This window comes from Monodon monoceros, unplaced genomic scaffold, assembly GCF_005190385.1.
Source record: "Monodon monoceros isolate NGI ecotype Baffin Bay Population unplaced genomic scaffold, NGI_Narwhal_1 Super_Scaffold_20, whole genome shotgun sequence".
Lineage (NCBI taxonomy): Eukaryota > Metazoa > Chordata > Mammalia > Artiodactyla > Monodontidae > Monodon > Monodon monoceros.
Genome location: NW_021703777.1, coordinates 7,448,131 through 7,473,660, shown reverse-complemented (window position 1 = coordinate 7,473,660; position 25,530 = coordinate 7,448,131). Strand labels below are relative to the sequence as shown.

The following is a 25,530-nucleotide window of genomic DNA, read 5'->3' as shown; positions in this document are numbered from 1 at the left end:
ACAGGCTCCGGACGCGCAGGCTCAGCGGCCATGGCTCACGGGCCCAGCCGCTCCGCGGCATGTGGGATCTTCCCGGACCGGGGCACGAACCCGTGTCCCCTGCATCGGCAGGCGGACTCTCAACCACTGCACCACCAGGGAAGCCCTTATTTATACACTTTTTGATGATAGGCATGCTTACAGGTGTGAGATGATATCTCATTGTTGTTTTGATTTGCATTTCTTTACTAATCAGTGATGTTTAGCATCTCTTCATGTGCTTGTTAGCCATCTGTATGCCTTCTTTGAAAAAACGTCTGTTCAGGTCTTCTGCCCAGTGATTTTTTTAAAGAAGGGGAATTCATGCTGGATCTTTGTTTTAGGTCTGACTTCTGTTCTTTCATCTTTTTTTAAAAAAATATTTATTTATTTATTTGGTTGCACTGGGTCTTAGTTGTGGCAGTCCGACTCCTTAGCTGTGGCATGTGAACTCTTAGTTGTGGCATGCATATGGGATCTAGTTCCCCGAACAGGGATCAAACCTGGGTCCCCTGCGTTGGGAGCACAGAATCTTAACCACTGTGCCACCAGGGAAGTCCCTGTTCTTTCATCTTAATAAGAGATTCCCTAAGGCTAGCTGTTACACTTTGTGTGTGTGTGTTGTCCTTTCACTTTGATCTTCCCATAAGTACCAATATGACAGTTGTTTATGATGAGACTCTAATATTTTTCCTTTTAAATATAGCCAGTTTAAAGGATTCATTGCTTGGCCGTTGATGGGTAGAATCTTATGTTTCAAACAGTGACTCAAACCAATAAGCCTTTTTTAATGGCTTAACCAAAGATGCAAGAGGCATCTCATAAGAAAGTATGTAGCCCTCACAAGATCCACAAAGTTCATTCCCAGAGTTAATCTAAGAAAGTAAAAGCCTTTTCATCACTACAGTTGGTAAGAATGGTGCAGTGAAAATAGTGTCCCTGGTTTCCCACAAGAACATGGGATGCCTCCAGTTATAGGCCTACTGATCTGTGACACTGGGCAGGTGCTACTGGATCGGGACTTTTCTAGCATTAACAAGCAGTGAAGGTTGAGACAACAAAGGCCCTTTATGGACTAGGATCCCTTGTGATAAATTCCCCTGAGAGCTGGCATCGCTGGACAAGGAAAGTGCTGTTTATGACTTTGTGTCTCGGAACCCCAGTCTATTCCGCTGGCCACCAGACGCACCCCAGTAAGTACTACTTTCAGATGGTGGAGACCAGAGAGAACATTCTCACTGGTCATAAAGCCAAGCTCTCAAGACACAGAACAAGATGGAAGAAAAGCCTCGTCCAGTTTTTACATAGGGGACCTACAGCAAAGTTTGCCTAAATAGATACTGGTCTGGTGAGAACTGTTAACTCACCCATCTGTGAGGCCATCTCAAACGGCTGGCTTATAAAGGGCCTCTGCCTGCTCTTCTGCCTATGGCTTTTCCTCCTTATGAGAAATTGCACAACAGAGACAAAGAAAAACAGTGGCCATCTCCGGGAGGAAACGATTAATAAAGATCAAAGTACTCATTCACCAAATACCAGCACTGCTATTTCCCAAAGAAGCAGTTCCATGAATATCTTCTCCTCTTAATCTAGGTTTAGAAAGGGAGAAAGAGGACTCGCACCACTTCTTCCTTCCATTGGACCCCGCAGGCAGAGATCTGGGAGACTGATGTGGTGAGAACCCTTACCTTCTGCTGACCTTTGGCGGAGGCCCCTGGATTTGTCTGCTGCAGCCTTGGGTGGGGGTAGAGGAGGCAGCAGAATGCAGCCAGTGTCCTGCCAACTACGCCAGCTGTTGGGAAGCGGGGATTTCCCCCTTACCCCTCTTGAGTTCTTTTGCCTGATCTAATAATTTAATTGACACGAGACAGATTAACAGGAGAAAAACACAATCTAATTCGTATGCATGAATGTCTCTAGAAATGGGACCCCCGAGGTAACCAAAGCAGGCTGTTTATATATCATACTCAGACCAAGAAACAACTATTTGCAAAGGTTTGACAAAACTAAGGGGCTTGTGCTTAGCTACCCGCTAAGGGGTAGCGGACTAATGAAGAGGTAACAAAGTTTACACAGCTTTCTCAGACTTGAATTCCCTAACTCTGTTGATAAGGATGCTTTCTGTCCTCCTGGTATAGGGAGGATACATTCACGTAGGAGATTCATTTCCCACTTTTAGGGAGAAAGAAGAGGATCTGAGTGGGTTGTTTTTTTTTTTAATATCATTTTTTTCCCACCAGCTATTTTTCATGTAACTTTAATTTAAAATAATCATTATGCCATTGAGGCATATTTTGCGGTAGCCTGCCCTGGGCCCCAACAGTAAGCGGTACTGAGGTAAGATCAACTTAGTTAAGAGGCTGGCCTCACTTATGTGGGCCCAGAAACTGGATCTTTTCACTGTATACTTGTGCTGTTGGAGCTCATAGTTGCCAATTCACGACAATTAAACTCAAGAAATTGAGGTATGAATCAGAAGGATAATTAATTGATTTTCTTACGGGACATTCCTTCCTATGACTGAAGTACTCAAGTCACCTACTTCTGTGTATCAGAGTAAAGATAAGTGTATACACTTGAGAGCTTTTCCATCCAAGTAATGGAAAATGCTTGTGTGAGCTGTCTCAACCCATAACGGAGAAAAACATCTTTAGGGACTGGAAGTTTCATATTGCTCTGATCCAGTGTTAAAAGTGTAGTTAAGGATTCTCAAACTCTAATAATTGTGGCTAGTAATAATAAAGACATGATTTACGGGATGGTTCTTTTGTGCCAGGAACGCTAAGCACTTAATCCTCACAGAATCTTCAGAGATAAAGATGATGACATTTCGGTAGATTAGGAATGTTAAATCCCGTTCATCCTGCAGTGCCAGCTCTGCTTTACCAAAAGTGGCCCACTAGGCACTCAAATTCCACAAATCAAGCTCACCCACACAATTAGTAAAACCCAGAGGCAGGATTCAGAGGTAGCACTCTCTGAGCCCACCATAAACTATCTTGGACTGTTTTTAGTTTCTATATAGACCACATCCTTGTGTTAACACATCAGTTTTTCTGATAGGCTACTCTAAAACTAGTTACAAAGGATTCAGTTTTAGCTTTGGCCAGTTAATAAAGATGATTGTGAAAAGTTTTCCACGAAATTTTATAACCTAGTATGAAAATTAATAAAGTGAAACTCACTAAAATGAAGTTGGGAGACCAGAAGGGGGAGCTCTCACCCAGTACAACTCCACATCAATTACAGGAAGAATTGTCAAGTTCAGAGCCCAAAAGAAGAATCAACAGAAAACAATCATCATTTACAGCCCCCAACAGGAAAAGTTGTACAGTGCACCTCCAGGAATAGGTGTGCATTGCACCTCCTAGAAGAAATCCACTACCCTAGCAACTCAGCGAATGAGAAACCGTCATGACCCCGAACTGTCACTTTTCTCCCGTGGACTTTCATTCAAAACAACCTCTCCCAACTTCCCCTCTTTTCTTTATAAAATAACGTTCCTCTCCTTTGTTCACTGGACTTGCCTATGGTTTTCGCCATGGCATGTTTGTCCCAAATTGTAATTTTCTGCTATCCCCCGATAAACCCATTTTTGTCAGTGAAAGAACTGACTTTGATCTTTAAGACCAATACTAGGATATTTTAAACATATAAAATAGTAGAGACTATTGGACATCCCTGGTGGCGCAGTGGTTGAGAATCCGCCTGCCAACGCAGGGGACACGGGTTCGAGCCCTGGTCCGGGAAGATCCCACATGCCGTGGAGCAACTAAGCCCGTGCGCCAGAACGACTGAGCCAGCGCTCTAGAGCCCGCGACCCACAACTACTGAAGCCCGTGTGCCTAGAGCCCGTGCTACGCAACAAGAGAAGCCACTGCAATGAGAAGCATGCGCACTGCAACAAAGAGTAGCCCCCGTGCGCTGCAACTAGAGAAAGCCCGCGTGCAGCAATGAAGACCAAATGCAGCCAAAAATATATATATATATTTATATATATAGACATACATATATATATACATATGTATATATCAATCAAGTCACTTTTCGTCTCAAAACCCTCCACTGGTTTTCTACATTTAAATAAAAGCTCAAAGAACCAATGAGCCACTAGGCCCTATACCATCTGCCTCCCCATTAGCCATCACTCCATCTCCCTCCCTTTACCAATACCCTAGCCCGTTTATATTGTGCCTTGAAGATGCCAAGCACTTCCAGTCTGAGAGTTTTGGGCCTGCTGCCCCCTCTGTAGCACCACTCTGATCTCAGTATTCTCATTAGAATTGAGTTTAGTCGTAAGGCTGTGGTATAAAACAATATAGATGTCTACCTCTCATGTTCAAGAACTCCAGAGGGAGGCATTCCAGAGAGAGTATAACAATCCCCTGGTTTCAAGAACTCTCATTCCTTCTATCTTGTTGCTTTGCCATATGTAGCTTCTGTTCTCAGTCATCTCATGGTCCAAGATAGCTACAGGAACTCCGGTATGTTTGGACTCCAGCCCACAGGAAAGAGGAAGCAGGAAAGAGTACTCTATGTTTCTAAGAAATGTTGGATAAAGGAGGAAATGGAACACCTGATTTTTTTTTTAATGTTTTTTTAAGTTAAACCTTTGCTGTCTAAGTAGAATCCCATCGCCCTTCATGGGAGCCTCAGAGGACAATAATAAAGTATTCTTTTGAACTGAACTTATTTCTTTTAACTTTTTTTTAATGGATTTTATTTATTTATGTATTTATTTATTTATTTAAGGCTGCTTTGAGTCTCCATTGCTGCACGCGGGCTTTCTCTAGTTGTGGCGAGCAGGGGCTACTCTTTGTTGTGGTGCACGGGCTTCTCATTGCGGTGGCTTCTCTTGTTGTGGAGCTCTAGGTGTGTGGGCTTCAGTAGTTGTGGCACATGGGCTTCAGTAGTTGTGGCTCACGGGCTCTAGAGCACAGGCTCAGTAGTTGTGGCTCATGGGCTTAGTTGCTCCGCGGCATGTGGATCTTCCCGCACCAGGGCTCGAACCCATTTCCCCTGCATTGGCAGGTGGATTCTTAACCACTGCGCCACCAGGGAAGCCCTGAACTTATTTCTAATCACCCCACTAGTAAAAATGTAGTTAAGCTTGATCTTTTTATACCACCTGTGGCTGAGGAGAATTTAGATCTTTTTTTTGTTTTAGCAACAGAAATGTTTTTTAAACTTAAAAATAAATGCACAACTCCAATATATTAAAAATATATTTATTATTATTTATATGTTAAAATTTATACATTTACTTATTAGGAAGTAAGTCAATAAAAGCAGTATTTTTGATGAGCACAAAAATGTTGTGGAAAGTATATATTATAGATGCAGAAAGCCTCTGCATAAATTTATTTCTGTATTTGGTTGTAAAGTATCAAGAAAAATCTGATTCACAGACTGTTAGTCGGAAATGGCTTTTGTATTGTTTTGTTCATCTTACAATTTTATGATTTTCTCTGATTATAAACAGAGATGACAAGAGAAGATATATTCTGAGATACGTATAAAAATGACACAAGTTAACACATAGGCTCCCAGTGTGGTAGATAGTACACGAGAGGGTACAGTAAGTACGTTTATATACAATTCCTTAAATGTCTTAAATGAATACATATATATTTAGGATGCACATCTTGTTGTTTATTGGCTTTAAACTGCTTTAAAACTGCTTTATTGAAATTTAGATACTATACATTTTAAGTGTACAATTCAATGAATTATAGTAAATTAATAGAGTTGTGTAACCATTACTGATCTAATTTTAGAACCTTTCTATCACCTCAAAAAGCTCACAACAAACTTATGCTTACTGGTGCCAGCTGCACCCCCAAATATACAAACAGCTCGTGCAGCTCAATATCAAAAAAACAAACCCCAATCAAAATATGGGCAGAAGACCTAAATAGACATTTCACCAGAGAAGACATACAGATGGCCAAGAGGCACATGAAAACCTACTCAACATCACTACTATTACAGAAATGAAAATCAAAACCACAATGAGGTATCACCTCACACCGGTTAGAATGGGCATCATCAGAAAATCTACAAACAGTAAATGCTGGAGAGGGTGGGGAGGAAAGGGAACCCTCCTGCACTGTTGGTAGGAATGTAAATTGATACAGGCACTATGGAGAACAGTATGGAGGTTCCTTAAAAACTAAACATAGAGCTACCGTATGACCCAGCAATCCCAGTACTGGGCATATACCCTGAGAAAACCATAATTCAAAAAGACACGTGCACCCCAATATTCATTGCAGCGCTATTTACAATAGCCAGGTCATGGAAGCAACCTAAATGCCCATTGACAGATGAATGGATAAAGAAGATGTGGTACATATATACAATGGAATATTACTCAGCCATAAAAAGGAATGAAATTGGGTCATTTGCAGAGATGTGGATGGACCTAGAGACTGTCATACAGAGTGAAGTAAGTCAGAAAGAGAAAAACAAATATCGTATATTAACGCGTGTATGTGGAATCTAGAAAAATGGTACAGATGAACCAGTTTGCAAGGCAGAAGTAGAGACACAGATGTAGTGAACAAACGTATGGACGCTAAGCGGGGAAAGTGGTGGGGTGGTGGTGGTGGGATGAATTGGGAGATTGGGATTGACATGTATACACTGATGTGTATAAAATAGATAACTAATAAAAAAAAAAAAAGAAAAAAAATACTGGTGAGACATACCTGGCGGGCTAAGCAGGTATGGAACAGGCCCTGGAAGGCAGCAGACCTCATTGATAAAGTGGTGACAAGGGACAGTCAGTTACATCATAGTGTACTAAGGTCTGTTCCTACACTAAGCTGGAAAGAAGTGATACAAAGGATGGGTTTGGGCAAAAGCCCAATGAGACTGTAGAGGTTTCTTCCTTGACTAGCAGAGGAGGTCGCCCTGCCAGCTGTGTGGGCGAGCCAGGAGTGGAACCCACGCGGTTCTCTACGGCTGACCCTACTGCTGCAGCAGGAGGAGGGCCAAGAGAACCAAGGTTCCCTTGCGGAGATCCGCGCAGTTTGGATTGATGTGTACCTAATGCATTCAGCACCACCTCCTAGGCCTTTCTCCTTTTAAGAAGAAGCAGGCCTAAGACAGGGGTTGAGGCTCCTCTGTTTCTATCTGGGACTGGAAGATTTATGCACTGGTCAAAGTGTGTTGGGAACTTGATGGCATTCAAAGTTGTCAAACCTGGGACTTCCCTGGTGGTCCAGTGGTTAAGACTCTGTGCTTCCACTGCAGGGGGCACAGGTTCGATCCCTGGTTGGGGAACTAAGATCCTGCATGCGGCATGGTGCGGCTATAATAAAATAAAAATAAAGTTGTCAAACCTGTCAGCCCCTTGTGACAGTGGGGCACAAGCCAATGCAGTGCCTAGAATCCCCCATCAGCATAGTCAAAAAGTTACTTTGGATGTGGAAACAAATCTCTAATTGGACTACGGACTGATTCGAGTACATGGGTGGGCTCTTTGGAGCCAGTCACACAAGATGCTGTAACTGATAACTACTGAATGCACTACAGGAAGAGTTGTGTTGAAAAAAATTTTTTTCTTGCCTGTCTGTAACATTCCTCTTTCCCACCCCAAACGCTAAGGTACTTTCTGACTCTATAGCTTTGCTTTCTCTGGGCATCTCATTAAGTTGAATCCTGTAATCTTTTTGTCTGGCTTCTTTCACTTAGCATGTTCTTGAAATTTGCCCATCTTGTAGCATGGATTATTAATTTTAATTGCTGAACAATATTCTACTGTATGGATATACCAAATTTTGTTTATCTATACTCACCAGTTGGTGTACTTTCAGTTTTTTTCCAATTTTTGGTTATTAGGAATAATGCTACATTTGCTTACAGGCCTTTGTGTGAATATATGTTGTTATTTCTCTTGGATAGATTGCTAGGAGTGAATTTCCTGAGTCACATGGTAAATTCATGTTTAACTTTTAAAGAAACTGCCACATTGTTTTCCAAAGTAATTGTATCGCTTTACATTCCCACCAGCAATGTGAGAGGGTTCCAGTTTCTTCAGATTCTCTCGCCAGGAGTTGTTATTGCGTCTTTTTGCATATAGCCATTCTAGTGGTGTGAAGTGGTATCTCACTGTGATTTTAATTGGTATTTCCCTAATGACCATCAAGCATATTTTCATGTGCTTATTGGCCATTCATAGATCTTTGATGAACTGTCTATTTAAATTTTTTGCCCATTTTAAAACTGGGTTATTTATCTTCTTGGTATTGAGTTGTAAGTGTTTTTTATATATTCTGAATACAAGTTGTCCCTCTATCCTATACATTTTTTTAAAGGCATGTGCAATATTTACATTTTTAATTTCATTTACAGAATGGAACCAAAATGCATAAATGTTATTTATGTTGGGGGGAATCCATGTTATGAATAGAAGTTGTTTATGAGATATATGATTTGCAAATATTTTCTCTCAGTCTGTGACTTGTCCATTCATTTTCTTAACGGTGAAAATAGTTTAAAAACAATATTTGCATAAAAGGTTTGTGGAGTCCTGAAGCCTCTCCATGGTACCCCAGGATTATCAGACCATAATTTGAAACCTACCGCTAGGAAGCATTTCACCGGCATTTAAACTCAGCGAGCTGTGTAACTCATCTTCAGCAGAATCATGGACTGATGGAGTTGGAAGGGGCCTTGCAATTAACCAAATGCCCTTCTAATTTTGTAAATAAACTCCTGAATGTTTGAATGACTTAATTGCAATGCCTGTATGCAAGGTTTTATGGAACCCTGGAGGCACAGCTTGGATTTGAGGACAAACAAAAACATCTGGGGTCAAGAGTTCAGCTAAGGCCAGAGTACAAAGTGAAAAAAAATCAGCATTTCCTGATAAGACTAGGGATTTATTCGCTGGCTCATGATAAAAAAATTTAAGCATCAAAGAAGGGTAAGGAAGAACTCTAAACTGTGTAGAAACCAGGCTTTAAAAATAGAAATCCACCTCAATAACTGTTGTAAATACTAAGAAAAAAACAAAATTCATGCGGTTAAGGGAACTGTGTTGTGTTCAGTATTTTAGGGTTAACTTTGCACATTTATCTCAGACTACCGATTACCTCCTTTGCATTTATGATTTATGTACATTTCTTTCTGTATACCCCTTTAAACTTATTCATTCATTTAACAATGAATTTATTGAGTACCTATTATAAAGCTACAAACTGGCCTTAAAAATTAATTCTCACTCTTATAAGGAAAATACATAAGTAAGCAGTTATAAAATTATGGACTAAGTATATATTTTATAAGTAGGTGTATTTTTGAGTATAAGAATGCCATGAGACAAAAAGTTATTTCTTTGAAAAGATCAACAAATCTTTAGCTACATTGACTAAGGAAAGAGAGAAATTACTAATAATATAAAAGAATACTACACGGGCTTCCCTGGTGGCACAGTGGTTGAGAGTCCGCCTGCCGATGCAGGGGACACGGGTTCGTGCCCCGGTCCGGGAGGATCCCACATGCCGTGGAGCAGCTGGGCCCGTGAGCCATGGCCGCTGAGCCTGCACGTCCAGAGCCTGTGCTCCGCAACGGGAGAGGCCGCAACAGTGAGAGGCCCGCGTACCGCAAAAAAAAAAAAAAAACAACAACAAGGCCCAAAACTATATGCTGCCTCTGTGAGACTCATCTCAGCTCTCAACACAAACATAGGCCCCAAGTGAAGAAATGGAAGATGACCCTCCAAGAAAATGGCAGCCAAAAGAAAGCAAGTGTGGCAATTCTCAAATCAGTCGAAATAGACTTCAAGACAAAAAAGGCAATAAGAAACAAATATAGACATTAAATAATGATAAAAGGGACAGTCCATCAAGAAAACATTTATTAATATATATGCATCTAACATAGGAGCACCAAAATATGTAAAAGCAATTATTAAGAGACCTAAAGGGAGAACTTGACAGCAACATAATAATAGTAGGGGGCTTTAACACCCCACTTACATCAATAGATATATCATCTAGACAGAAAGTCAACAAGGAATCATCAGCCTTAAAGGAAACATTGGACCAGATAAACTTAATAGATATATAAAGAATATTTCATCCGAAAGCAAGAGAATACACACTCTTCACAAGTGCACGTGGAACATTCCTAAGGATAGACCCTATGTGGGGACACAAAACAAGTCTCAGTAAATTCAAGAAGATTAAAATCATGTCAGGCTTCTTTTCTGATCTTAATGGAATGAAACTAGAAATCAGCTACAAGAAGAAAGCTGGAAAAATCACAGATGTGTGGAGTCTAAAAAGCATTGCCACTGAACAACTGTTGGGTCAACAAAGAAATCAAAGTAGAAATTTTAAAAACCTGAAGAAAAATGAAAATGAAAATATAACATATCAAAATTATGAGATTCAGCAAAATAGATACTAAGAGAGAAGTTTATAGCATACAAGCCTACCTCAAGAAACAAGAAAAATCTCAAACAATTTAACCTGACACCTAAAGGAGCTAGAAAAAGAACAAATGAAGCCCAAAGTCAGTAGAAAGAAGGAAATAATAAAAATCAGAGTAGAAATAAATGAAATAGAGACTAAAATGACAGTAGAAAAGATCAGTGAATCTAAGAGCTGGTTCTTTGAAGAGATATAACAAAATGGAGAAACCTTTAGCTAGACTCAGTAAGAAAGAAGAGAGAAGGCTCAAATAAAATCAGGAATGAGGGGCTTCCTTGGTGGCGCAGTGGTTGGGAGTCTGCCTGCCGATGCAGGGGACACGGGTTCCTGTCCCAGTCCGGGAGGATCCCGCATGCTGCGGAGCGGCTGGGCCCGTGAGCCATGGCCACTGAGCCTGCGCGTCCGGAGCCTGTGCTCCGCAACGGGAGTGGCCACAACAGTGAGAGGCCTGCGTACCGCAAAAAAAAAAAAAAAAAATCAGAAATGAAAAAGGAGAAGTTCCAATGAAGACCACCGAAATACAAAGGATTATAAGTGACTACCATGAACAGCTATCCATCAACAAATTGGACAACCTAGAAGAAATGGATAAATTCTTAGAATTATACAACCTTCCAAGACTGAATCATGAAGAAATAAAAAATCTGAATAGACCAATCACTAGTAAGGAGATTGAAACAGTAATCAAAAACGTCCCCCCAAATAAGAGTACAGGATCAGACAGCTTCATTGGTAAATTCCACCAAATATTCAAAGAATATTTGATACCTATCCTTCTCAAACTCTTCCAAAAATTTGAAGAGGAGGGAACACTACCTAACACATTTTATGAGGCCAACATCACCCTGATGCCAAAACTAGACAAGGACAACACAACAAAAGAAAATTACAGACCAGTATTTCTGATGAACATAGATGCAAAAATCCTCAACCAAATTATTAGCAAACCAAATTTAATTTGTGTAGCCTCTATGGAAGACAATATGGAGGTTCCTCAAAAAATTAAGAATAGACCTGTCATGTGATCCAGCTATTCCACTTCTGGGAATTTATGCAAAGAATATGAAAACACTAATTCTAAAAGATATATGCACCCCCATCCCTGTGTTCATTGCAGCATTATTTACAATAGTGAAGATATGGAAACAACCTAAGTGCCCATTGATAAATGAATGGATAGAGAAGATGTGGTGTATATATATAAAGGAATACTACTCAGCCATAAAAAAAGATGAAATCTTGCCATTTGTGACAATATGGATGAATGTTGAGGGTATTACGCTAAATGAAATAAGTGAGACAAACACTGTATGATTTCACTCATCTGTGGAATCTAAGAAGTAAAACAAATGAACAATTATAACAAAACAGAAACAAACTAACAGATGCAGAGAACAAACTAGTGGTTACCAGAGGGGAGAGGAGTGGTGAGAGGGGCAAACAGGTAAAGGTGACCAAGAGGTACAAACTACTGGGTATAAAATAAATAAATTACAAGGATGTAATGTACAGCACAGGGAATAGTGTCAATATTTTATAATAATATTGTATGGAGTATAATCTATAAAAATATTAAATTACCATGTTGTACACTTAATATAATATTGTAAGTCAACTATACTTTGATAAAAATGTTTTTTAAAATATATAGAAACTATATTATTATTGTCTTAATGTCTAAAAGGATCAAATAAAATAATTTGTAATATAGTTAAAAAAACAAAACATTGCAGTACTGGCATAAGAAGAGACATATAGACTAATAGAGTAGACTAGAGAACCCAAGAATAAACACTTGTATGGTCGTTTGATTTTCAACAAAGGTACCAAGATCACTCAATGGGAAAAGGACAGTCTTTTTCAAGAAATGGTGTTGGGTCCTGATTTCAAAGTATACTACAAAGCTACAGTAATCAAAACAGTATGGTACTGGCACAAAAACAGACACATAGATCAGTGGAACAGAATAGAGAGCCCAAAAATAAATCCATAAATAAATATGGTGAATTAGTCTATGACAAAGGAGGCAAGAATATACAATGGGGAAAAGACAGCCTCTTCAATAAATGGTGTTGGGAAAACTGGACAGCTACATGCAAAAGAATTAAACTAGACTACTTTCTCACACTGTGTAGAAAAATAAACTCAAAATGGATTAAAGACTTCAATATAAGACCTGAAACTATACAACTCCTGGAAGAAAACAGGGGGTATGCTTTTTGACATCAGTCTTAGCAATAGTTTTTTGGATCTGTCTCCTCAAGCAAGGGAAACAAAAGCAAAAATAAACAAATAGGACCACATCAAACTAAAAAGCTTTTGCACAGCAAAAGAAACTCTCAACAAAATGAAAAGGTAGCCTACTGAACAGGAGAAGATACTTGCAAACAATATATCTGGTAAGGGGTTAATATCCAAAATATACAAAGAGGGACTTCCCTGGTTAGGACTCTGCACTTCCACTGCAAGGGGTGAGGGTTCGATCCCTGGTCAGGGAACTGGGATCTGCATGCCACACTGCACAGCCAAACAAAAACAAAAACAAAAGCTTAGGCAGTTCAACAACAAAAAAAACAAACAACCTGATTAAAAAAATGGGCAGACATTTGCAGCAACATGGATGAACCTGGAGATTATCATATTAAGTGAAGTAAGCCAGACAGAGAAAGAGAAAGACAAGTATCATATGGTATTGCTTATATGCAGAATCCAAAAAAAAAAAAAAAAAAGATACAAATGAACGGAATGGAATCCACCTGCCAATGCAGGGGACACAGGTTTGATCCCTGGTCCGGGAAGATCCCACATGCCACGGAGTAACTAGGCCTGTGCACCACAACTACTGAGGCCCGCACACCCTAGCACTGGCACACCACAACTACTGAAGCCCATGTGCTCTAGGGCCCACATGCCGCAGCTACTGAGCCCACGTGCTACAACTACTGAAGCCCGCGCGCCTAGAGCCTGTGCTCCTCAACAAGAGAAGCCACTGCAGTGAGAAGCCCACGCACCGCAACAAGAAGAGTAGCCCGTGCTCGCCGCAACTAGAGAAAGCCTGCACACAGCAACGAAGACCCAGTGCAGCCAAAAAAAGGTATCAGTTGGTTTCCTGCTTTGAAAGATGAGAATGACTCATGTTTCTTTCCACCTCCTTTCACCTCCCCCTTAGCTTTTAAGATTTGTAAGTTTTTATGTTTATAATAGTTACATTATGTGTATAAACATAATTTCCATGGTGAGAAGTATTATTTTCTATATAAATGTATTTTAATGCATATTACCAATCTTTTTACTTATTTTTTTCCAGAGTTCTTTATTTTTATCTCTCTGTTAATTAGCTGGGTCTTGTTGTTAGTTGGGTTTTTTTTCCATCTAGAGTTCATGGATGCTCTCTGCTCTGACTTCTTTAATGGTCAAGGATATTTGTCATCACTTGGCATGGTGGATAAGGCACATGGAGAAATGCTATGACTCCAAGGAAATTAGGCATAAGATAAGTACATTTCATTATTAGGGAAAGTGTGACATTTAAAATTAAATTTACTTTAAACGTTGTAGCCTACTCTTTGATTTAATTATTATATTTATAATCTGCCTATAAAAAGGAAGTAAATAGCTTAAATTAAAAGAGTTGGTGAGGGACTTCCCTGGTGGTCCAGTGGTTAAGAATCTGCCTTCCAATGCAGAGACGCGGGTTTGATCCCTGGTCGGGGAACTAAGATCCCACATGCCGTGGGACAGCTAAGCCTGCGCGCCACAACTACTGAGCCCTCACACCACAACTAGAGAGGAGCCGGCGCTCTGCAACAAAGATCCCACATGCCGCAACTAAGACTCAATGCAGCCAAATAAATAAATATTAAAAAAAAAGAGTTGGTGAAAGATGATATATGAGATAAATATGAAAATTACTAAGATAGAGTCCATATCTTTGGACATATGAAAATATGTATGAAATACATATGAAAATATTTATGAATAAAATTATTTGGCCTCTGAAATTTGTTTCAAAATAATCTGTGGGAGAGGGAGAAAAGAGAAGTATCAATGAAACAAAGAGAGGCTACTAGCTGAGATCAGCACATAGGCGTTCATCATACTGTTCTTTCTACTTGTGAAATGCTTGGAAATTTCCATAGTAGGAAGAAAAAGTGAAGAAGATGACAGATACATTTGAGGACTTCTATTTTCAGTGATATTGCAGTTAGAGACCCTGAAACTACCCAGCTACATGATATCTAAAAATGCTTGGTAAAATTTTAAAACCACTCTTAAATGATTAGATGAGTCCACTAAGATCAGAATGGAGTAAACTAAATTTTAGAGCCTTGGATACCCTGAGGCCTACAGTCATTTTTATTGAGACTCTGAACTGCATTGCACAGAGGGGACAGGGACAAAGCCTGAATTCACATAAATTAGAAGCATAATGCCTGGGCCCGGGAGACGTGCACCCTCAGAAAGGGCGAACTAAAATGGAAACCCACCCTGCAAAGGTGAACCACAAGAACACACTTCTATCTTGGGCTGGGCTATGAATGAAAGTTAAAAAAAAAAAAAAAAAAAGCACGTCCTTTGAGAACTTGTAGCCACTGGCCAGACCTCAGGTAGTTTGGGACCCAGTCCACCTTCTTTGTATGATCCCAAAACACAAGCCTATAATTTAAAGAATATCAGGGTAGGTAATATCCCCAGGTGTCTAAGAGAAGCAAAAACAGACTTTCCCAGATGAGCATACCCTCAACCAGGCCTCAAGGAATTTCCTAGAGACAGTTAACAAAAAACTCACAATAAAATATTATAAAACAGAAATCCAGCAAGCCACAGATAACAGAACTAGAACCACAGAGAGGTCAGCTTTTATAATTAATTATCAGAATTAAAATTTAAAAATAAGTCTGCTTGAAATGTTTTCAGATTTAAAAAGGGCATTGAAAACATGAGCGAGAGAATAGGAGACTAATAATTAGGCCAATTTGAAGAAGAACAAAATATTACTTTTAGAAATTAAAAAAAAAGAAACTTACTAAAATTAAGAATTCAAATGGATAGAAAGTTAAACGGAAGATTAATAGAAATGTATACGCGATAGTGAGAGGCCCCACACACCGCGATGAAGAGTGGCCCCCGCTCGCCGCAACTAGAGAAAGCCCTCGCACAGAAACGAAGACCCAACGCAGCCAAAAATAAAATAAATAAATAAATATTTAACTGTATAGAGTATTAGTGACCAGGAAGATATATCTGAGGAAATTATCCAGAGTATAGCCACAGGGAGGTAAGATGTGGACATCGTAAGGGGGATTAAGAGCCGCAAAAAAAAAAAAAAAAAAAAAGAGCCGCAGAGGAGCAGGAAGAAGGCCCAACAGACTGCATCTGTGTCTTCCTGTTTCCTACAAATAGAGCAGCCCACTGGCTACATCCCTAGCCGGAACTTAAAAGCACTTTTTTTTTTTTTTTTAAGGATCAACATAATTTTTTTCATTATCAGTCTTACAAATTACTGAGGTGGGGCAAGGCTAGGATTGTAGCTTGAATCTCACTTTTTTTTTTTTTTTTCTTTTTTTTGCAGTACGCGGGCCTCTCACTGTTGTGGCCACTCCTGTTGCGGAGCACAGGCTCCGGACACACAGGCTCAGCGGCCATGGCTCACGGGCCCAGCCGCTCCGCGGCATGTGGGATCTTCCCGGACCGGGGCACGAACCCGTGTCTCCTGCATCGGCAGGCGTTATCTCAACCACTGCGCCACCAGGGAAGCCCGAATCTCACATTTTTGTTGAGAAACAATCTGATTGGGGAAGTCGTGTCACTGAGCAGAGGGCCATGGAGGCGTCCCAGGTTACGAGCCGTGTTAGAGACCTTCCCAGAGGCAACAGGGGAGACAGTCAGAGGTCTACTCCAGGGGCTCTCGGTGTCCTCCTTTAGGGAGGCACGGGGAGGCACGATGGGCTTCGGGAGCTTCACCCCGCAGGTGCTTTGTCTCTGTCTTAACATTCCCATCCACATCACACAGCCCCAGGCAGAGTTGGGCGGTGCTTTGTCCCACGAACCTCCACCCTTTTATAAGTGGGCAGACCCATCACTGGTCTAGGCTTCAAGCAGAGAGCCTGGCTCCAGTCCCCTGCTTTGTGTCATTGGAGTTCCCTTTATTCAGCCAAACTCCTTACCACCATTACCTGCTTCTAGACTCAAGGCCTTCAACCCACAAGCTTGGTAATTAACATTCTGGGTTCCTTTCATGGAGATACTCATCTTGGTTTTGCAACCGACTGGACTTTTTTGTTTTTCTTCTTTTACTTTGATCCATTGTGACTGAGGGGGATTTTGAAGGGTGAATGAATTTATTCTACATTCTCTCTTCAAAGAAATTTTTGAGCAGTTTTTACAGGAAATAATAGTGTCCTTATTTCTTATATCTGCAATAATGAGCATAAGTCATTTACTGTCTGACCTAGGGCAAGTTGCGTAACCTCACTATGCTTCAGTTTCATAATCTGCAAGATAGAGATTTTAGTAGAACCCGCTAAGGACATTGTTGTGAAGATGAGATGAGGTTTAAAAAAAAAACTGCACCAAACCTAAAGGCACTTAGAACACTGGCAAGCAGCAAGTACTCAGTAAACATTAGCTGTTATTATTGGTACTGGGTAAAAAGCGAGGTTACCTTATGTTTTCCAAATATACATTATTTTATTTTTATTTTTATTCAACCCAGTGACATAGGTATTATCACCCTTAATTTGAGGTAAGAAAGTGAGGCACCCAAGGGTCAAATAGCAAAAATTGTAGCGGTGAGATGAACCTTGGGTACATCTAGATTGGCTGTTGGCTTTGTTACACAGAGAATGATTAATGTATGTTTCTTGGTCTAATATGGGTGATGACATAGAGAAGACTAAGACGTCATTCTGGGTGAGGCTGTAAGGTTTTGGCTCTGTTGATATTAACTATTATAATAGATGGCATGACAGCCAGCAGTGAAAAAAGTCTAAGGCATTATATAATGAATCGTGTGTCATTTAATGCTCATTACACTTTAACTTCAGTTGCTCCCAGGCTCCCACGAATGAACTCTTACCTCTACAGGCAATAAAATGTTTACAGCTGTCAGTAATGTATCAAATGATAAAGGTCAGTCTCAATGAAACCCTCTTCCATTTTTACAACATTCAGGTAAGGGTAGATAAACCCCTGCATTACGTTAGATAAACTCACTTTTATTTTTCAGTCAATAAATGTCAAGTATTTGTCTGTTCAAAGCCCTGAGAAAGGCAACACTGAGGAAATACACTTAGGTGGAAGACATGCTTTCTATCTTAGTAATTCCCATTAACGATCCACAAGGTATTCAGCTTCTCAGGTTTGAGATCTTAAAGTCAGCTCCGGCTTCTTTAGTCTCTCACTTTCAATGTTTTATCCATGACCAGGAACTGTAAATTCTTACTTTATGATGTTTATTTTGTGTCTCTTTCCTCACAAATTTTTTCCACCATTGCTCTAGTTCAGTCTTTATTTTTTTCATTTCCAGACTGATCACTGCCTTCCCACATGCCCCCAGCCATTCTATACATGAGCAGATTAATCTCCCTAAAACACCACTTTGACAATGGCATCCCTCTACACTAAACTTTCAGTGTTTTCTCACTCTCAAGGTAAGTCTACATTCCTTGGTTTGGCATTCAAGCCTTCCATAATTTGGCCCCAGAAGATACTCTCCCATTTCTATTAGTACGTTACCGAGAATGGAGCCTTTGAACTGCTCTTTGAGGGAGAGTTTCCATGAACAAAGGTTGTATGCATGTTCTGCAATGATGAAACCTACTTAATCAACTTGTTTTAATCTAGCATCTCCCCATCTTTTTTTACACATAACACATATCCATAAAGTCCTATGTTTAAGTAAACTTTTAAATTGCAGTATAACATAATACAGAAAAAGTAAAGAAAATCTAAGTAAACAATTTGATGTATATTTACAAAGTGAACATACCTGTATATCTGCCACCCAGACCCCCATATATATTTTTTTGTTTGTTTGTTTATTATCAGTATCCCAGGAGTCTCCCTTATGATCCACCCTAGTCATTGCCCCTTTCAAAGGTAACTACTCATCTTACTTTTATCACTGTACATGAATTTTGTCTATTTTGGTTTCTTTTTTTGGCTTGTTTGCTTATTTTTATTGAAATATAATTGACATATAACATACACAAATATGTATGTGTATATATATATATATTTGATCTGAGTAACAGATATACAAGTGTGTTTACTTTGTAAATACACGTCAAGCTGTTTACTTAGATTTTCTGTACTTTTTCTATATGTGTGTTATACTTCCATTAAAAAGTTTACTTCAACTAAAGACTTTATAGATATGTGAAATTTACTTCGGTGGACTCTCAACATCTAAACTTTCAGTCTGTTTTGCAGGGACAAATGTTACAACCTCTGTCCCACTTTGTAACTCTGCAGGTTAATTATCTGTACCTACCTAATTATATACATTTTTTCCTCTGCTATGCTCATTTTTTTAGGGCTTGACTACCTCTGTGAACTTTACAACCAAATGAGTTATTTGGTCTCTTGTCTGCTATATAAAGAAAATTATATGAATCAAGGTGGTCCGGCTGCACATCTGGCCTCAACACCTCCACCATCCCCTGCTGCCCGCCCCCCGCCCCACCTTATGTTGTCTCTCTCTGTATTAATGCCACCTTCTCTTCTCTTCTCTTTTCTCTTCTCTTCTCTTCTCCATACCTATAAAAACATTGACAACCGGTTTTGGTATTTCTCTTCTTTCCAAGATGTCACTACTTTGGCAGAGTCTGTGTTTATTTAGATGACCAACCCATCACCCTAGCTTCTGTGCTATTTGATCTTCTCAACTTAATCTTCAGTGTAGGCAGAATTCTAAAGATCCCCTTCTCCCCCAGGGTCCAAGATTCCACTGGTATGTAACCAAACATTAATCTGGGTACTGCTCTGAGTAAATGTGAAGTTGTGATTGAAGTCCAAATGAGTTCACCCCAAAATATCTAGATTATAGTGAGATTATCTAGATGGGCCTGATGTAATCACACAAGCCCTTCAAAAGGAGGAAGGCGAAATCCAAGAGATTAGAAGTTTGAGAGCCTGCTTTGAAGATGGAGGGGAGTCACATGAGAAGGAATGTGGGCAGCCTGAAGCAGCTGGTTGACTGACAGCAAGGAAACGAGGACCTCAGTCCTAAAACTGCAAGCAGTTGGATTCTGCCAACAACCTGTCCTTGGAAGTAGATTCTTCAGATAAGTGTCTTCAGATAAGAGCCCGGTGGCTCATACTTCGATTTGGCCCCATGATACCCTAAGCAGAGCCAAGCCTAGCCCGCCTAGATTCCTGACCTCCAGAATTTTGAAATAATTAATGAGTATTATTTTAAGATGCTAAACTGATGGCAGGTTCTCAGCACTAGAAGATAAATATACCTTCCTTCCATTTCCAGAATTTTACTGTCACGTTGAAACCATGGGACCTTGTCAAATCCTGGAATGCCAGTATTATATGCCAGCTTCCTATTCAGTGACTTCACCGTCCAGTTTCAGCTCTTCAGCCTGCAAGTGACCCCGCTATAGGCTCCCTTTCTACCTGTCTCCTCCTGGATTCACTTTCCCATGATGAACCACTTCACCCGCTCAAACCCATGCTCCATTTTTCTATTGCCTTACCCACCCAGCAAAACCCCATCCTTGAATTAATTCAACCTTCTAACCCGCTCTATCTTTACTTCTTTGTGATTGGGAAAGCCATGCCCATTTGTGGCTTTGATAGCACCACTTTTATAGAGTCCAATCTTAGGGGTCCTTGGTGTTGCTCTGTAGTCGCTCTCTGGGTCCCTTGGAAGAAAAGCTTTTCCTCTGCCAATAGGCCTAGTGGGGCTGGGGGAGGAATGAAAGTTAATGGACCACAAACCGATTAAAGGAGAAAAGATCAGGTTCTGGGGCTTACAGACCAGCTTACTAGGGGAAAGGAGGGTGGAGAGAAAGGGATTCTATGGGAAAACAAAGGACTTTTAGGAAAGACAAGGGGGCTTTTAGGGAAAGAGGGAAGTATGACAGTTTGTGATGTTGGTTTATGCAATTTCTTATCCAGGTGTGCGTGGTTGGTCTTCTGCCAGGCACTGAAGCTCCTCTGAGGGGATTTATAGCAGCTTCACTCTCTGAAGGCCCTGCTTTTAGTCAGATAAGGGAAGCTTCAAAAAACAAAAAAAAAGCTTCTTTCTGCAACAGCTGTATCTCATATGGCTTCAGTTTAAATAGTCCTCATAGGAGCTCTGTGGGTCCCTACATGTGCATCTTCTTTGTTTCCTTAGGGCCGTGTGGTAAGGAGAATAATGACCTGCCAAAGATGTCCATGTCCTAATACCCAGAATGTGAATGTGCTAGGTTACCGAATCAGATGACTTTAAAATAAGGAGATTACCCTGGTTTATCTGGTCGGTCTAATGTCATTATAAGGGTCCTTAAAGGTAGAACGGGGAGGTAGAAGATGAGAGTCAGAGAAAGAGATGTGATGACAGAAGCAGGGTCCGAGAGATGCTGTGTTGTTGGCTGGAGGAGGGGGCCATAGCCCAGGAACTCAGGAAGCCTCTGAAACCTGGAAGAGTTTCCAGAAAGGAACCCAGAACTGCTAACAGCTTTGGTTTTAGCCCAGTGAAGCCCACATTGGACTTCTGATCTACAGAAGTGCCAGGTAATACGTTTTCGTTGCTTTAAAGCCACCAGTTTTGTGGTAGTTTGTTACTGCCGCCACAGGAAATGAATACAGGCCTACTCCAGTATTCATCATTTTTTCAGATCCCTGATCTTCTCATTCGCGCCCATACTCTCAGCAGATCCCTCAACTTCAGAAAGAAGGTGGAGTTGTAGGCCATACATTTCTTTCAATCTTCTCTCTTTTCCCTTCTTAAAACATTTATTACATGAGGACGCCCCCTGACTCCCTTCCCCTTTGCCACAATTAAAAAAAGATATAGGGCTTCCCTGGTGGCGCAGTGGTTGAGAGTCCGCCTGCCGATGCAGGGGACACGGGTTCGTGCCCCGGTCCGGGAGGATCCCACATGCCGCGGAGCGGCTGGGCCCGTGAGCCATGGCCGCTGAGCCTGCGCGTCCGGAGCCTGTGCTCCGCAACGGGAGAGGACACAGCAGTGAGAGGCCCGCGTACCGCAAAAAAAAAAAAAAAAAAAAAGATATATATTTTTGGCTTTTCTAACACTAACTCGTCTGAATTCTAATTCCATTCTGCTTTCTAAGGTACCTGATTATAGCAGTTAACCACCTTTCCTTCTTTATGGCTTGTCCTCTTGGCATGGACACACATTCTGGCCTGTAATTTAAACCAAACAATAAATATTTTCTCTGAACCCCAAGATGGTCTTTAGGTATACTCCTTTCTCTCACCTTCCTTTTATAGTGAGACCTTTGGGAAGAGTTGTCTATACCCTGTTCCTGTTTTATCCCTTACTCGTCAGTGCTCAAGCAACTACAGACTGAACAGTCTCTCACGGAGTGAATCAAAGGCCCCTGGTAGCTGTAAGCAGAGCCATGGGGGGTCATGGTGCATACGGCCTCTTGCACCGTTTTTTATTTGCTTCAACTTAAGTAGTAATGAAAATAAATATACTGGGATCCAGTACAAACATTATATACGTAACCCAAATGCCCCCAGGCCCATAATAAGCCCTGCCTGAAACCTGAACTTGCTAAGGGGGAATCGACCCTGAGTTCACCACTTGGAGTAAGCACTGAGGAGTGGACTGGTTCCTTACCAGCTCCTTGCACTTGGTGGCCAGGCAGGCAGATAGACTGAGAGCTCAGGGCGGCTCGGAGAGCTTTGGAGGATATTAAGAATCCTATGAGAAGGATGAAGAGAGCTTCTCATAGGTCCATATAAGAGCTTTGGTAGTAGAGTGCCTGATTGATGGAGTTCTAGGCCCAGGAAGTTTGTTCCTTTAATGAGAAGACTTTTTGATTTTGCTTTGGTTGCCATTCTATATAACATATAAATCATATCCTTTATCAACGTTAAACAAATTTGTAACCGTCTGTTGCTGACATTCCGTCAAGCACTGATACCCCTGTTAGAACCATACAAGCAAACACCCCTCACTGGTGTGACGATTGGAAAGTACTATGCTTCCCCTCTCCCCGACAAGTCTCCCAGTTATTTTTGGAGTTTTCAAAAAGGAGACTCAAATGACTTCATGAATGAGACTATCGGCTCCCTTTACCTGAAGGCATATTTTTTGAATCATCTAGTTATGTCCATGCGCACTACCTACAAAAACACATGGTGACACCTCAGGCCTTCCAGCGCCCATTTAAGATCTCCAATGTGTGCGTCAAGGGTGTGGACTCCAGACGGCCCCAAAGCTTTCCATTTGGGACTGTAAAGAAATCCTAACTTTGACAATTCTGTGGCTTGACTGCAAGGCACATAAAACGTGACAGTGACTTCAACCAGCTTGGAGATGGTCCAGCAGGTCAGTGATATCATCAGAGATCCAGGCTCTTTCTGTTTACTTATTATGCCATCTAAGAAATTAATAGAAAGAAATGGGGGGCTTCCCTGGTGGCGCAGTGGTTGAGAACCTGCCTGTCAATGCAGGGGACACGGGTTTGAGCCCTGGTCTGGGAAGATCCCACATGCCACGGAGCAACTGGGCCCGTGAGCCACAACTACTGAGCCTGCGTGTCTGGAGCCTATGCTCCGCAACAAGAGAGGCCTGCGCACTGCAATGAAGAGTGGCCCCCCTCGCTTCAACTAGTGAAAGCCCTCGCACAGAAACGAAGACCCAACACAGCCAAAAAATAAATAAATAAATAAATTTTAAAAAAAGAAAAAAGAAAGAAAGAAATGGGGGAAAACTTTACATTGAAAATTTACAAATAAACCACAAACGATCATTAAACATTAAAAAAGCTTATTCTAAGTCAACGTAATATAAATTAAAACACTGATATGCCATTTGTTACCTATCAAATTTTAAAAAATTATTATTCTGTCTAGTATTTGTGAGAATTTAGGGCAACAAGCCATCTTTAAATTGTTAGGAGACTGAATTTGGCACAAACGTTTTGTGGGAAATTTAGCTGTATGTCTTAAAATTTTTCAAATGAGCATAGCTTTTGCCTCAGCAATTCCCTGTCTCGAATTTACCTGAGTGTGCCATGACACAGCTGCAGAGATGTTTTGTGAATAATAGGAAGATTGGTTAAATTAATTATGGTACATAACAAGAGAACTGAATACCACGTGCCCGCAGGGAACCATGTTTGCAATGTAACAGTTTGACAAAATAATAACAGCTACTGCTATTGAGTGCTATCTAATGACTTTGCACACATTGTCCCATTTAATCTTTGTAACTACCCTGAGAGATCCTTTCCCCTGATTACCAATAACCACTTCAAGACTAAGTAACTAGTTCAAGTCTCCAGGGTTTGGGAAAGCCAGGACTCAGACACAGGCTATCTGACTCCAGAGATGATGACGTTCATCCCTGTACTTTGTATATAAACCCAATTTTGTTTTTTCAAAAAAAAATGTATGCAGAGAAAAAGACTAAAAGCAGATGGTATGTGGCTGATGGGTTACAGGGGATTTTCATTTTCTTACTTGATACGTAATAAGAGAGAAAAAATTTAGTTAAATGGAAGAGAAAAAGTGCCAGATTAGGAACACATTCAGGGACTTCCCTGATGGTCCAGACTCTGCAGTCCCACTGCAGGGATTAGGGGTTGCATCCCGCATGCCGCACAGTGCGGCAGGGAGGAAAAAAAAAAAAAGAATAACCAGGCTCTATGAATACTGGGCAGTTACTCTATTCAGAGAGGTTGTGAGGTGGAGAGCAGGGAGAACAGAGGGCAATGGTCTGAGAAACTGAGTCACCCATTTAGCCTAACTTTTGACCTTGTGTAAAATGGCCTCCTTTGGACCAGGTGACTCATATGTAAAATTAGGACCATCGTCTTCAGGTTCCCCCCTCCCTAATATTGTTACCTAAAATACCCAAACACAAAATGAGAAGACAGGGCATTTGAAAATAAGTAGCCCGAAGTAAAATGCTAATTTATAAGTTAAAATGACTCTTTATAATGCCATACATTTATGAAATGCTGGCTGTAATCTGAATTTCTCAAACAATTTGATGGCAGTGATCAGCTTAAGAACGTATTGGGATGAGGTTAGGAACTCTCTTCCTGAATCTGCACACTTTCCAGCTTTTCTACACCATCAGTGTATTGAACAGAAGTACTGATATTTATGACAGGAGTGTGAGGGACACATTTAAACTGTTCACAGTACTATTTTCATTCAGCAAGTTTTGTCTCCTCCACCCCTAGATTCAGTTCTTGATTTTATTGGCCCTGGGGCGCGCGCACCTGATTTCTCAGAAGCTCATTCATTAGAGACCGCCTACTTGCTCTGGGGGTGGACAACGTGTGAGACAGAAAAAAAAAAAAAATCCAAAAAATAAAACTCGGTGTCCGCTTCCCCTGGTGCTTAGGAGCGTGGGACACCGGCAGTGGCCAAATCCATCCGGGTCAGACCAGGTATTGATCGGCCCGGGTAGCGTCCTGGGGCTTCCAGGGCAGGCCAGGTATTGCTCGGCCCTGGTAGCGTCCTGGGGCTTCCAGGGCCAATCGCCCCAGTCCGTTTCGTGCGAGCCCCGGAGGACAGGAGCTGTGGCTTTGTCCCTGCGGGCTCCGGGATAGTCATCTCCGTCAGCCGGTCCCCGCGGGCAGGTGACGGTGTGGTCCAGCGCCAGGCTGGATGCGCTCACACAGCCCTCGCCCGCGTTCCGCCTGAGCACCGGGCCCTTATCAGCGGCTAGGCAGGCGGCGCCACGCCTCCCGCCGGCCTTCGGGCACCGACCCCGAGGGAGCTGGGGTGCGAGAGAGGGGCCCCGCCCTGCGCTCTTTCCGCTCGCCGCCCGCTTCCCCTTGACAGGGACAGTCATCCGGGGCCAGCGCCTTCCCAGGCCGGCCCGCGGCGCCGGTGAGTGCGGGGCTCGCGGGGAGCGCGCGGG

The 25,530-nt window shown here is 41.4% G+C and overlaps 1 protein-coding gene across 6 annotated transcripts in view; it reads left to right on the top strand.

Moving 5' to 3' along the window:
* ABCG2 (ATP binding cassette subfamily G member 2 (Junior blood group)) overlaps positions 1 to 25,530 on the top strand; it is a 140,066-nt gene that overhangs the window by 42,867 nt on the left and 71,669 nt on the right. The window contains exon 1 of one of the 6 annotated variants that reach the window (XM_029234624.1): positions 23,390 to 25,054. The exons of 4 other annotated variants lie outside the window; for them this stretch is intronic. The gene's annotated coding sequence lies outside the window, so the exon portion shown is untranslated. Of the gene's footprint in view, positions 1 to 23,389; positions 25,500 to 25,530 lie in introns of those variants that run through there. One more of the 6 variants, XM_029234621.1, reaches the window with a different exon arrangement.